We start from the raw sequence: 16,108 nt of genomic DNA, 5'->3' as shown, positions 1-16,108 counted from the left end.
TAAAAAATATAATTTTAGCGATCAGTTATAACAATCAAGGAAATCCAATAAACTCTGTCTGTAATAATTAGGGTATTTTTTTTCCAAGTGTTTGTGGTTACTTGGAATAAAGATAATATATATATTTTTTACACCATAGTGTTTTATATACGCTTACCCCAAATGAGTAATTTGGTAGTATTAAATTTTATTGCAGGTTATGGTGCTATTATTATCATACTAAACTTATAAGTTACTAAGATTTTATTTGTACTTTCATATTTCATACATTTCATGAGTACGTTTTTATAATTTGCAAACATGTTGGCGTTTACATTTGCTTTTTATTGTTATCTTAGAAAAAGTTTTGTTATGAAAAATAAAAGTGTTAAATAGCATAACAAGCCAAAACATAAAATTTTTCATAGTTACATTTTCTCTGAACTTTTTATGGGATATATATATATATATATATATATATATTACACTTTATGCATGTATTGTGAAACTGAGTGAAAATTATGACTACATTTCTTGATATGAGTAAAAAGTAAAGTAGTTTTTTGGTCTTCACATTTCAACTTAGTAACAAAGCACTCAACTTAGTGTTGTTATTTAACATTTTTATTTTAATTATTTTCTTTTTTTTTGTAAGTAATGAAAACCATTTTGAATTCCCCCCCCATTACTTATTCAATTGTCTTGTTAGCCTCTTTTGAATAATAGCATAACTTTTTTTTTTAATGTAAAGAATTTGCATTTATATTTATCAGGGCTCAAAATCAACAGTGGTTTGTTGGTCTGAGACCACTAAAGTTTAATTTGGACCACCATGAAATAGTTTTCAATAGTCCACTAGATGAGCAATAAATGTGAAAGGATGGGTTTCTTGTTTTTTGGTTTCATGTCTTTGTCATAAAATAACATATTTCACTGTAATTGTGACATTAGGCATTCTCTGTATTATCTCATATTATTTGTATTTACTTCATTATTATTTTAATTCTAGTAGCAATATGTAAACAGACCAGTAAATTGTGTATGGACTAATAATACCTGTCAATTAATAGTCCTTCCACTCAGTGGCAAAATTTTATTAATTTCTACCCCTGTTGGTTGTAGTATCTATTGCTACATGCAGTTCTATATTTTTTACTATACTTACCTCTTTGCTGTACATTTTATTCTTCTATGTTCTTTTTATTGTTATTCTCTTTTTCTTTGTTATGATTCTCTTTACAAAAAAAGGCAATTTTTTTTATTAGACACATTAAGATCTTGCATTTACTTTTGTTTATTTGTTTTAGACTTGTTTTTATTTTGCTGTTATACTTTTTTTTGCTGCTGTTCATTTTAAATGATTTTACCTGCAAGTCTTGCTTATTTAGTGAAACAGGTTAATAAAGATAAATAAAGTTACTTAGTTAAAATGTGTAGGAATAATTTTGTGATATTTTCTAATCTTCCGATGTCTCTCTAATCTAATGTTTGCACTCTTAGAAAATTTAAAATTTCACTCGTACTAAAAACTCACTCATACTATTGAAAATTTCACTAAATTTTCATTTATATGGTTATGATTTTTTGACATACTACCAAACATGAGGTTTTTAGATTATTGGAATTTTCCTGTATTATTATTTAAATTTAATGTTTTGTTAAATATTTTTTTTTAAAATTTGCATTTTTTGGTATTTTTGCCATAAAGGAAAAGATAAAATTAACATTAAGGGATCCAAACTTTAGAATGCTCTCCTGACCAAACTATTGGGACTATATTTCCAGATAGCGGCTACCCCCTATATTTTGGGGGTCCTAAATCTGAATCCATCGAAAAAGGGGTATGTTTATAAAGGGAAAGTGCGTTTTTGTGTCTGATTTCGTGACTTAAAATAACGTATGCTCTAAATAATTAGCATATTTAAAGTCACCCCCTTGAACCATTAAGTCATAGAATGTGTAGATTCAATCAAACAAGTGTTATTCAGAGTGGCCCCTTTTTTTGGTACATATTTTTGGTGGTCCCTGTACATATTTTATTTTTCAATGAAATTCATATTACTTAAAAAAAAAAAAAAAAAAAAAAAAAAAAAAAAAAAAAAAAAAACAATGCAATCTATAAGATATGAAAGGGCCAATTTAATTGCATGCAATTTATAATTTATTTGAAAAGCTGTAAATGATTTCAAAACCTGCCTTCTTCTCAATATATATTTTTCAAAAATGTAATTAGCTTTTTTTTCTACATAATTTTATTTTATTTCTTAATTTGTTTGTTTTGATGTTGTATATTTTCTTTTCTGTTGTATTACATGTTTAGTATTAATACTTTATGAGGTTACAGAATTATGTTATCTGTGTCTTTTAGTTGAAAATTAGTTAATTTTAAGTAATTTGTTACTTTGAAATAAAATTTGTCTTATAAAAATTATTGTCATATTATGAACCGTCCATTTGAATTGTATTTTGTGATAATAATGTGTATTTGTAAAATCACATTGCATTTTTATAAGATCTGTGAAAATTATGTGATTCTTTTACTTGTTTATTCCGTTAAATTTTCTCTATTAAGTGAGAAAATGTATCTATATTGTATGTGATAAAATATCTCTATATTTATGTTTATGTATTTAAACAATGTTACTTAAATGAAAATTAATTTTTTGTGTAAATTCTTTTTAAAAATAATTATGGTTTTCTTGCATTAACTTTTTTTTAAAGAAAATTATTATGTTTCAAGAAGGAAATTTTTGAATTTGATAATTAAAAAGATGATTATTTTATCAGGTAACCTGAAATTTGCCGTCTGATTAAGATATATTGATCAGGTGTATAGAGAAAACTTGTGAAATTCTGAATCTGTGACGTTGTCACAATAACTTATATTCTCTCTTAATAAAGAAACCATTGCTTATAACTCAACAATGTAGCTCTAATGTGACGTTAGCAAAAAAAAAAAAAGAAAAAAAGATTGAATGAAAAACAAATTAGAAAAGAAAGTGCTCAAGTAGTACTCTTTGTTCAACTTGAAATACCATTAATATCTAGTTTTCAGTTATCAAATGATTTTGAAGTACGATAAAATGACATTACAAAACAAAATTTTAAAAAGTTTCTTTTAAGTTACTTTTTAAAACAGTGCTAACCAGAAATCAAAGTTTTCGTATCTTAGCATTTTCAAATGATTGTGTTGGAGAAAAATTAAAAGCTGTTGCTATGAGGAGTTTCATTATATTTTAATAATTGTGATAAGATAAGGAAAAAATTGAATACCATTCCACAAGAACTCTTGCGATATTTAGAAAAAAAGAAAAAAAGAAAGAGAATCAAATTTTGAATGAAAAACAAATGCTTAAGTTTAAATCTTTTACTCTCTTTGTTCAACTGAAATGCCATTAACATCTTGTAACATTTTAGCATCAAATAATTTTGAACTGCTAAAAAATAATGTTACAAAACTTTCAAAACGTTTCTTTTGAGTTTGTTTTTTTAAAAAAAGTACTCAGCCAGAAATCAATGTTTTTGTATCTCGGCATTTTTAAATGATTGTGCCTGAGAAAAATGAGAGCTGTTGTTATGAGGAAGTTCATCATGCAGCAATGTGATATGATGTGTAAAAATTGAAAGTCATTAATTTCAAAGTCATTTCTCAAAAACTCTTGCCATATTTTCATATAATTGCTCTAAAATTTTCAATAAAATTTTAAAGTTCCTAACATTTAAAAATTTATTAAAAATTTGGAAATCAATTTCCTCTTGTTTAAGGTGTTGTTTAAACTTATATTTTGTTACCTAAATGTATGTTTCTTTTAATTTTATCTTGCCATATTATTTTAAAGTTTTATAAAAGGTGCATTCATATACACATTGTGTTCACTGATTCATTTCATTTTTGTGTTTAGATGTTTTGTGTTGCAAATTTATTTTTTTATGTATGTTAAATACTTTATACAAATGCATTTTTATATTTTTCTATGTATGTCATTTATTGTGATAAAATGATCGTGATTTTATATTGAATCTTTTATTAAATGAATTTTGACGCTTCATTGTTCTATTTTATTTATTTCGTTGTTCTATTTGTCCTGTAATAAATTATTCAAGAAAATCTTGCATAATTTTTTGCAGGGCAGATGTGGATTTACATATAAAACCTACAGCCCAGATTTGTCACACGTAAACCTTAACTGCGTATAGCCCAAAATAAAAAGGGGTTGGACGAAACAGTGGAAACTCTTCGATACTAATATATTTTTTCATATTTCTAAAGAAATACTTAAAGAATTATTTTATAACTTCAGAAGTACTTAGATCATGCGATTTCTCGTACTTATCAATGCAGTTTAAATTTTTTAGAGGTTTAAGGGACCGACACTAAATTACAAAAAAAAAAAAAAAAATGAAAAAATTGTACTTTTGAACGCCCTATGCCGAAAAATGTAGCAATAAATTTGTAACTTGTAGCAATTATTTTGATTATCATATGTAATAATTTCACAAAATTTCTTAAACTTATGTGAATTAATTATAGAGATATGGACATTTTATTTATAAAAAACTCATTTTTTGGCTTACATATTTTTGCTATAATTTTGAAAATATTCGATAAAATTAAACAGATTTTTTTGGATCAATTTAAAAAGTACAAAAACTACTTCGAAACTTTTTAATTTTTTAAGATATTTTCATTAGTTGCCAAATACCATTCACTACAAAATTATGAGAATTTATTTTTAAAAACATTTTACACGTATGAGCTGTATAAAAGAACAACTTTAATTACTTATATGTTGCACAGTTTTTAGTGAATGTTTTTTAATTTTAATTTAAAGCAAAAATTTTAAATAACAAAATGCTTTGCTTTAAAAAAATTTAAGGCAATATATTTTGTTATTTATTGGTAAGTATAATTATATTGGAAATAATAATTATACTTACCAATATAATTATTATTTCCAATATAATTATTACTACCAATATAATTATTAATTCTAAATATTTCTGAAGTTAGAAAATGATTCGTTATGTATTTTTTGAGGAATATGAAAAAAATGTGTTATAGAAGTGTTTCCATTATTTTGTCCATCCCCTGCAGATATTTTAAATTTTGGTAACTATTTACTGTGATGTCATTTTTCTATTCTTGTACAATTGTATTTCATAGCTATTATTATTGTAAATCGGGAAGAAAAATACCAAACTATTAGGAGTAATTTTGGATCTGTTTTCTGATTTTTCTAGCAACTAAAAGAATAGTTTTATTTTGGTAAATTATGATTAAGCCTTTTTTGTTATTTCGATTATATTTATTTGGAGCTAAAGAAAAAAATAGCACGAAAATATTTTATTTATTACCCATTGGTAAAATGGATCTTGTTTTGGGTTTGATGTCGTGAGCAACTTATTTAGACATTATCACACGCTTCAACTGTATTCAAGAGTAATAGTAAACAGTGCGCACGCGTCGTCATTGCTTGCTTTCCTAAGGCGACCGCTGTTGTTTCTTTTTGTTTTCACTAGCAAGCATTTTTAAGGGGGGGGGGATCCACGAATATTTCAAAAATTCGAAAATTTTTTATTGCATTTTTCGAATCTTTGCACCCTTCCTAAAGTCTGTCTAAAACGATATCTCGGTACCTAACTTAGTTTGGAAGTTATACCGGAAAATAGAGAGTCGTCGCTAAGCAGGTAGGTAGAAAGGCCCGTTCGGCCGGATTAGGAGGGAGACATTCCTGGAATTGCAGAATAAAGGTTAGTCATTACTAATTTAATAATTTACTAGATTGAACATAAGTCAAAACTTTAAACGCGTTTTTCTCAAAACGCTGTTTTTTGACCTGGCCTAACGTTTTTTCATGATCTATACAACGAAATAAGTTGTTCTTTTCTTTATTTTAAATTACGTAAAAATATATTCTTTAGATAGTAGCATAGGATTTTTTTGATATTTTTATATTTCGATTTTATATTAGTACTTTAATGAATATTTTTTTTAATGAAAAACTTAACTTTTTCTTTAAGTTGCTGCCATTTTGGTAATTTTGCGAATATCAAAAAATCGTTATGCTACTTTTTAGACAATGTCTTTATGTTTCAGAAAATCTAAACAAAATCGTTTTCCTATGTTTCAGGACTTCTAAATCCATGAGGCCAGTGAGGTGCTACTTTTTGATGACCAGCCACACACGGAGCTGCCACCAACTTATTTTTTATTATTTTGTAAAAGAAAAGATTTTAAAATGGACTTAAATTGTAGCTAAATAACGTAAAAAACAAGGAGTCACTGCATTGTCTCTATTACTTAAAAAAAATGGAAGAAAAACGTTAATAATTTACCATCTCAGGATGGGGTCCCCCCTTAATGTATTTACATAATAATAATTTAAAGTATTTTTATATTCTCTTTATTATTAACCTATAATTACTGTCTTGACGGTGATTTCTATATAAATATGAATACTGAAGAAGGAAAAGTGCTTTGTCCCGTCTTGAAACTCGTACATAGCCAGGATTTGAAAACCAATCCGACGACAAACATCAATTGAGACAGTTTTCGCAACCCATGAAACCAGTGATCGCAATAGGGCGATCACAACTTTTTTCCTTTTTTTAAAATTTTTTTTTATTTAAAATTAATTTGGGTGTGACTGCACACAATCTCTGAAGCACTTAGATCAACATTAAATAAAAATATTATCGACTTTTATTATTTTTTATAAAAAATTACTCTATTTACAAGTCTTTAACTTTTTCACTGGATAAATTTAAAGTGAGCTGCCTTTACCTGTAAATAGTATGCTCATACACTGATTGCCTTACATCTCGCTTGTGATGTAAAGTTCAAATAGCAATTATTTTAAAATTTATTAAAAAAAAACAAAAAACATTTTTGATGTGTCACTAGTTGACTCATCCTTTGATGCAAAATTTTAATTAAATAATGGATAAAAATCAAGCTATGTATACAGATATTAATATACAATGATATAACTTTTGCTGCGCTACAGCCACTTAAAGGTCAGGTTAGTTTTACCAAGTTTTCTGACTCGATCTGACTCAGTATTTCTTCACCGATTTATCCCCAAAAGTTTTAAGTCCTTCTCAACATTACTAGGACACTTCGTGGGTTATATTTTCGTTCGGTTATAGCAGCGGTTCCCATTTTTTTTCCGGCTTTAGAGCCCTAAATGATCAGCATTCTTTCAACGGAACCTCGTCTTTATAATTAAAAAATGTGGAGACAATTATGAACATATTAACTTTTAAAAGAATGCTTTATTTTGAAAATATGTTATTAAAAAAGGGCTCTTCTTTATCGTTTTATCAATCTTAATTAAGGTTTTATAGCCGACAGTTGAATTCTCAGTCATCGAGCTGAATCTAGTTTTGTTATAAATTTGTTTTTGGTGTATAGACATAAGCTGAAAATGAGCCAAATTATGATTTTTGTTGAAAGGAAAACTGAAAGAACTGCTATAAACGTTGAAAATAGGTTAGAAGGGAAACATTTTTTTTGAACAATTTAGTTATTTTATTTTGGTTTGAAAAGCACGATGGGAAATACTAATGCAATATTTTATAAATGCATGCCCTTTTCATAAATTATTCAAACAATGAAAAATTATGTATTTAAAAAAAAAAAAAAATGCTATCTCTTTTTTATTGGGAATAATGGATTGGTGATCGGATATAATTACATACTAGATATAATTACTAACACTAATTAGATATAATACACATACTAAATATAATTACAGGTTTCAAAAATGTTAAAAATATGCTTAAAAAAGTTTTAACTCGTGGAACCACTTGAACACTTCCTCGAACCCGCACTATTTGAGAGCGGCTAGAGTCTCCTTAACGATAAATGTGACTCAATCACATAATGCGAGATGCGTGAACTATTTTAATGATGTTAGGTTTTTTAAAGCTTTTCTATACTTCATAATTGTACGTACAGGATTTACCATATGCTTGTTTTGTTTAACTGGAATATAAATTCATTTCCCCTTATATTTTTCTTTTAAAAATTAATTCTAAGTTTTCTTCTGCTTTATTAAGTAACCAGTATTCACTTTCATACAAAGCGATAGGTCTAATATGAGTTTTATGAAGACTAATTTTGGTTTGCGTGTGAATTTTGATTTTAGTTGAAGAATTTAACCTTAAAAACACTGCCGTCTTGAAATATGTTTGGAATTTACAAAATAGTAACAAAGTTTTTTTTTTTTGCATTTTTGCATCAAGCTTTATTCGTTCAAAAAAAAAAAAAATTGATGTACCAATTATATGCAATGGTATAGATTTCAAATACTACTCAATGGTATAGATTTCAAATGCCTGGTATTTAAAAGAAATAACTGAAAGTGTTTGGTACAAAAATTTCAAATTCACATGAACATAATTTTGTGTTTACTTTCTCTGTTTTCTTTTTTAATTTATTTATTTGGTTTCAGCATTTTAATCTCTATCTTGAATCTATTTATTAATATTATTTAACCTTTTTTTCATTTAATTTTAATAAATACTAATCTTTAATAACTATAGAGTAATGAACTGAATTAGTTTTAAGGTGTTATAGATGTCAATAAATAATTTTTAATGTGTACCATAACATAAATTGTATAATTGTGAAGTTCGATTTTTTTTCTTCTCAAGTTTGTGTACCATATAAAGCTTTCGAACATCTAAATTAATAATCTAAGTGGTTTTATTGGACCACTAAATTTTCATTGTTGGTGGGAACTCTACCCATAAAGGTGATTCTTTTATGTGATATGTCAGTGTTTAAAATTTGTTAAGAGTCTGTGCTCGGCTTATTTTATTTGTTTTTACATTATTTATTTATGTATTTCTTAACAGCTGCAAATCAGAATATAACGAATCTAATTTATTTATGCATATTGAAATTTTATCAAACCCTTTTCTGTCGGGACAATAACTGATTTTATTTAATTTTTTTCAATCTTTGAAATTCTCAACTTTTTTAAACGAATGATTAATAACATAAAAACAATGATTAAAACTATTACGAACTAATTAAAATTTCCTTATATCTTAAAAAATAGCTATTTCATTGAATTACATAAATATATGAAGTATAAATAAGAGTCTCTAAAATAATTTTTTTTGTGCAGAATAAATAAAATTTTTTCAAGAATTAAATTGCAAAATTCTTAAAAACTTTTCTACTACCTCTTAAAAAGTCATATATCAATTTTTTTATTCACTATCGCTTACAGCATTCTTTTCTTTAACATACGTATATAATTACTAAATCTTGTTTGTATAAATAATAAAATGAGATATTTTTATGATTAAAACACTTTCTAAAAAAAGTGTTAACTCGGTAAATAATTCTATTTCATTCAAATTTGCTTTATTCTTTCTTTGCAGAAACCATCTCGTTATCTTAATGCGCTTGAATAATTTTGTGTTTTTTCTAATCTCTTTCATCGGCAACGGAAATATTTGCTTTTCTGCAATGTTTCACTTTTTTAATTATGTATATGGACTCTTGATGATTTAAGATTAATGATGATGAATGTAGAAGTTATATTAATTTAATTAAATAAATATTTAAATTTCATGACACTGTTCTTGTTGGGGTGCGTATATATATATATATATATATATATATATATATATATATATATATATATATATATATATATATATATATATATATATATATATATATATATATATATATTACATTATAGTATCTGTTACGTACGTTATTATACATTATAGCATCTGTATTAAATATAACCGCATACAGGATGATCTGCTACTATTGCCTATAGGCTATACTATATGTGTTTTCAAAAATATATGTATTAAGGGTTGCAAAATATTTAAGCGAGAAAAAAAGAAGACAGTTTTCAAAACCTAACGAATTATTAACCAGGAAGGAGCTATTAAAAATGTTGCAACCTGTTTGATTGTCAGAGAAAACTCACTGGAGGGGAAAGGCAATTATTTAGATACACCTTTAAGAGTAAATTTGCAATCAAACTAGTTTTCATGTTTTTATCCTAGCTCTGTTTAAATATTAAACACCTTGAGTAATTATAGTGCAGGTACGTCCAGTACATTTTTAAATATCAATTTTTTTTAAATATAAAATATAAAATGTAGAAGAGGTTTTGGAAGCGTCTTTAGTGTGAATCCTGTTTGACGGGTATGAAAATAATATGAGAAAACTAGGAGTTGTAAAGTTTAATTTTTTTGTTAGTATGAAACTTCAGCTAAATATTTTGTAGTTTAGTTTCAAGTTAATAAATCGCATAAGTTAGTATTTAAAACATGACTTTTTGCTATTCGGTACGTATAACATGAACTCGAAAAAGCTCGAAAAATAACTAACTAACGTGTGGATACTAATGTTTCCATTTTGATTATTTTCTTCTATATTATTGCCTTTAAGATTTCTTAAAACCTGATTATCGATTTCCTAATGCTTGATTAACCTTATTTATGTTTTCAGGCGAGGGTCATTCATTAGTCACATGCTTGACATTTTTATGATGTTCTATTTTTTAAAAAATAGAAATTTCAAGTGATTTTTGAGAAATTCATATGATTCATTAATTTTTGAAAATGATGTCCTTTTTGCAAGTCTAAAAGTAAATTTTACTGTGGAACAATTTTTTTTTGTTTTCTGTCACACGAGATTTTCATTTGATTTTAAATACTTTCGCATCGCTGACTTCAAATATGCAATTGGTCTCTATCCAAGCAACGTTTTTTTAAATGACATTTTTATCGTTTTTTTGTCGTAATACAATTTAAGAAACATTATATATTAGAGGGGTAGCATAAATGTTACGACAAACTTCTGGTGGAGTTAGGGCACATCATCAGGATTAAAGTTGCATATGAACTCATGCCCGAAAATGCCGTCATACGACACCAGGGGCACTTTTCTTATGAACTATTTGTTTGTGTGCTTTTGAACAGGTCACGATAGGGAAGTGCCCCTAGTCACTTACAACGACATTTCCGGACATGGGTTCGTATGCAATTTCAATCCTGATGATGTGCTCAAACTCCCCTAGAAGTTTGTCGTAATATTGAAGCTATTCCCTATTATGTATAACGTTTTTAAACTAGTACATTTCGACAAAAAATAGACTAAAAATGTCATTAAAAATTTTGTGGCTTTCGGAAGAAAACTAATTTCAGACTAGAAATCCTCGCACCCGAATAAGGCTAGATCAAGTATTTATGAAAACGCAACAAAAAATTTCTTCTCCAGTTGTTATAAAAATTAAAACAAGCGTTCCATGTGGAACGAAACTATAACGGCAGAAATGTATGTTTTGTAATAAATAGATGAATTCGGTTAGTTAAAAAAATAATTTAATTATCGTATTTGTCTTTATAAAATGAAAAATTTTCTAAATTCTTTGTGGGATTTTTTTTAATGTAATGCAATGTATCTAAGTGACTGTTCATGATAAAACAACTTCATACTTAATTTTAACTATTTGTAAATTTTTATTACACGAAATATTTGCAATATATTAAAACATTTTAACACTAAAATTATTTTTATGGTAATTTATTAAATGAAGATAACAAAATTCAATTTCCATTCTATGTCTCGAAGAAATCGGAAACAAAAGTGTAAAGCAAAAAATTTTCACCAAAAATTGAAATTATATCCTTTCTTTAAGTAGGTATTTATCGTGGTTATTAACAACTTTGAGAGCGGAAAAAGTTTCTCTAATTTACTGTGTTTTGTAAGTTGTAGAATAGTAAAGAATTCTTTGTTTACAAATACTCGATGCGCCGTTTGATCATTAAAATTTACATATTATCTGGACATTCTATGCATTTTATTTTTGCTAAATAATTGAAATAATACACAGCAATTACTATTTCCATGGCCATGCATGTTCGAAGTTTCGAAATTATGTGATATAGCTTACTCAAAATGTCTCTAGATAAATGGACAAACAGAAAGGAAGAAATTGTAATTCAATATCCTGACAATAGAATCCAACTGGCCATCTATTGTAGTCTTCTATTTAGTAGTTACTCAAAGAAGTCATTGTCACTTTGGATATTCGAGTTTTTTGCGAGCAGCCATTTTAAGCCATATTTGTCTTGGGTTTTACAACAATACATTTAAAAGTTTAACACAAGTAAAGTATAATTGTTGGAAATATAGTTATAAAAAGCACTTTTGTCAGTGATGACAATTTAATATCACGCTATTCCCCTGTATTGTTTCCAGTTAGGTACTTTACAAGTTTCAGGAATTTCCACCAGATAACAGAGGAAAACACATTTCTTAGAAACATCCCATTATCTACTTGAAAATCATGGTATATTTCACAAAAAAAGCTAATTAAAAATGTTCTCTTTAAATTAAAAATTTGACTTATCATAACTTTGCTCCCAGACCATAAATTTTATGCATGATTTATTATTATATAAATACCTAAAAGAAAGTTTTTCTGAAATAATACCCAATTGTTCACTTAATTAAACATTAAAATCGAAAGAGAAAATTTCGAGCTTAATTTTATGACTTTATTTTTAAATGGTCGCTAAACAGATTATAGCAAACTTAACTACATGTGGTATCTATTTTTTCAAAACAAGCATTTCTTGCATTTTTGTATAAATGATTTTAAACAAATTACAATAATATATATATGTATATATTTATTAGAAGACGTTGTAATCGTATTTCAATAGGTAAAGAAAAATACAGAGTTTCGTTATTGTTCATAAAAGATAATAAATATTTACGTTAAAAAAGAGCAGTTACGTAAAAAAAAAAGAAGGAAAATGATGGAAAAACTAAAATGTAAAATAAATATGAAAGTATTTTCATCAATTTGAATTCTTGCAAAGTGCCGCTTAATAGCTGCATAATTAATTAAAATATGTAAAGAACAATTTTTTTCGCGCTCTTGGAATAAAAAATAATTCTTTTTTTTTAATTTTAGGGTAAAATCATTAAACATAATTAAAGTGGCACTTTCCTGGGGTGAGAATCAATAAGCTAAAAAACAATTTGAGAATAGAAGTAAAAGAAAACAAACTAAAAAATGGCATTATTTGTGCTGATAAAGGGGAAAAAAACATAAAAAATAATTTAGGTTTTGAAAAAAAAGTTGATTTCCCATTGAAAGTAATTATTTTTATTACTCCTGTCTTTTATTATTTTGACAAATATCTATTAAAACACTGTGGAAAATTAATTAATTCTTGTTTTTAATACTATGCTTTGAACATCTAGATATTTTTTTTGAATCCTTCATAAATTTTTAATTAAATAAAATGAACCAAATACTTTAATCTTCTGTCCACAATTAAATTATATATATATTTGTTAAATAATTGAAAAAAGTATATTTAAAATTTGAAAATTATTTAGTTTTACACGAGAAAAGGCTTTAGAAAAGTGATTTATATGGTAAACAGGATAACATTTCATAAAAGGATTTTATGTTAATTCCTTTATTAATTAAAAAAATATGTATTTTTTTCATTTTAAAAAAAAATCATTTTTGATTGAAATTTTGGTGACACAATACATACTTAAAGTTAAATGATGGACTTTGCATTGATAATATAATGTTTTTGAGAGAATGTTTTCCATTAAAAAATTGTACCATAATGCGCAACTTCTGAAGTGTTCAATATTTTCATTATTTTTGCATCCAGATAAATTTTTGTTAATTAAATGCCGTTTTTATCTTTTTTTTCGAGATGAAAAATGCTTTTAATAAAAATTGTGAAATGTAAGTTTTTTTTGTTTGTATTTAAGAATCGGGGAATTTTAATTTATAAACTATTTAGTGTGTAAGGAAGATAGAATATTTAGTATATTTTAACTTTATGATTTAATGCCTTATACTCAATAGTTATTTTTGATTATGAAATATCTTGTTTTTGTGACATAAAGAGCTACCAACCCTGGCGTTTTCACACCCTAATTTAAATGATGTAGTAGTGAAATAATTAAACATGTGCCAAATATGTGCGAAAATTTCAAAACAATGTAAAAACTGATGTGTAGCACTTATCAGAATTCGGTGTTGAAAAAGTCTGAAAATTATCTTTTATTTTAAATTAATACCGATTCAAGCATTTATGCACACATAAAGGGTGTAGTCAAATCAAAACTCCATATAAATTATAAAGCTTACACCGATTTCGCCAATCTTGGCTTAAATTTTTCAATTGTTAGACGATCAATATTTTTTGTTTTTTACAATATGGTAATGCTGAAAATTCCGCAGAAACAGAAGCAAATTGTGATAAAAAGGTATTTATGTCTTTAGTTGTATAATAATGATAATTATGTTCCATAAGAAGATGTATAATAAATATGTCGTTTAAATAATTTTATAATATTTTAATTCTGCACACTTCGGTTTCGTTAAACCTTGTTCGAATTCATATTAATATTCTCTGTGTGCTGTGTGCATGGTGCATGTTTGATTAATAAACTAATTATATTTTAGGAAATATTGCATGCATGCATCATAAATTAATGGTTCTTGCTTTATATGGTATCGTAAAAATACTTTTACGGTCTCTTATGTGTATCATATCTTATATAAATGTAGAATTTAGTGTTTCTCAGTAAGAAAAATAGCGTCGGCTACTTTATACCAAGTAGTGTAAAAGAACATTCAAAGTGTAGTAAACACTTATATCCATAAGAGTTATATACGGCGCTGATCTACACAAGCGGTTCCCTAATGGTGTTCCGTGGAACCCTATGGTTTCGTGAAAGGGTAGCAAGAGTTCCGCCGAGAATTATGAAATTTCTTAACTAGTTATGATTTTTGAAATCTGTTATATGCGATCAATAATACATTATTTATTTAATATTTCCGTTAGTTTTATGAAATTATTTCATTCAAATGTTTGCGATGAAAGAAATTTCAAAACAATGCCTTTTCTGACAACAATATAATAAATGAATCTTAAAACGTATGCATCGTTTTAAGAAGAACTCCAGTTGTATTTTGCATTGAAAAAAAATTACCGACTTCAACATGAAGAAGTATGTTTCTCTGATAACCATTTTTAACGACTATTTATATTTTAATGAAAAACATATTTCAGTTAATTTATTTTCAATTTATGCATTGCTCTAAGATTAAATTAATAACTATAATCTGTTGCACGATAAGAAAAAAACTATTACCCTATGGAGAGAGTCTGTTTGCATATGAGTGCTCGCCAAATGAATGCCATGCTCCCAGTGCTAACGTATATCAATATCGCTAATTCTCGAAACGACGTGTTTTCTTTTTGCTTACTTTCTTATTAATAATAACAGTTATTAACAGCAATAATCAGTTAACAGGTGATAAGAAATAATAAAAATGATGGCTAAAAATTGCAACAAATCGCGTATTTCTGTTAGCGCTTAAAGAAATTGATGAAAGAATAATAGATATTGTTTCTTGCAGACGATTTTCTTCCGTAGTTAAACAAAAGTAAAAATTATTTATCTCGCATTTGATTTGTTAAGAGCATGCCAGGATAAGACGCGCCATGTTTAGTTGTCTAATCAAATTCAATGCTCTTGCAACGTCATATTTGTTTATTTTTGAAGAATTCGCCTTATTTATCGAAATATGTCGCCAAGTCGAGAATTGCTGTGAGGCTACGAAACTATAGACATTTTTTAATAATTCTATGATATATATCGTAAAAAATAACTATAATTAAATTTCTGCCTGACATTTTAACTTCTAAAAGCTTTTATATTGTTTTGAAAGCCTATTTTTATAATTTCATAACGAAATAAAACGGAACTTTATGCAGTCGCGGATGATTATTTAAATCCTATACTGCAATGGTCTTTTCTTAACTTGCAACGGAGTTATAGACTACATATCCTTTCAAGTTTGTGAATTCAAATATCTGACACAAAACTCAATTTTAAAACTAATATTGATAATACAACACGATGAAAATATTCTTCATTCATTCCCTAAATGTTTTCAAAAAAAAAAAAAAAAAAAAAAAAAAAAAAAAAAAAACCAATAAAATTTAGATTATTTCACATTTCTAAAATAACTAATAATCTTTTGTTAACTAATATGTTAGTGATACATTAAAATGCTCATAATTACTAATGAAACTT

The sequence above is a fragment of the Parasteatoda tepidariorum genome, chromosome 2 (assembly GCF_982258835.1).
Source record: "Parasteatoda tepidariorum strain Cologne lab strain chromosome 2, Ptep-v5.0, whole genome shotgun sequence".
In the NCBI taxonomy this organism is placed as follows: Eukaryota; Metazoa; Arthropoda; class Arachnida; order Araneae; family Theridiidae; genus Parasteatoda; species Parasteatoda tepidariorum.
Note: the sequence above shows the minus strand (reverse complement) of the source record.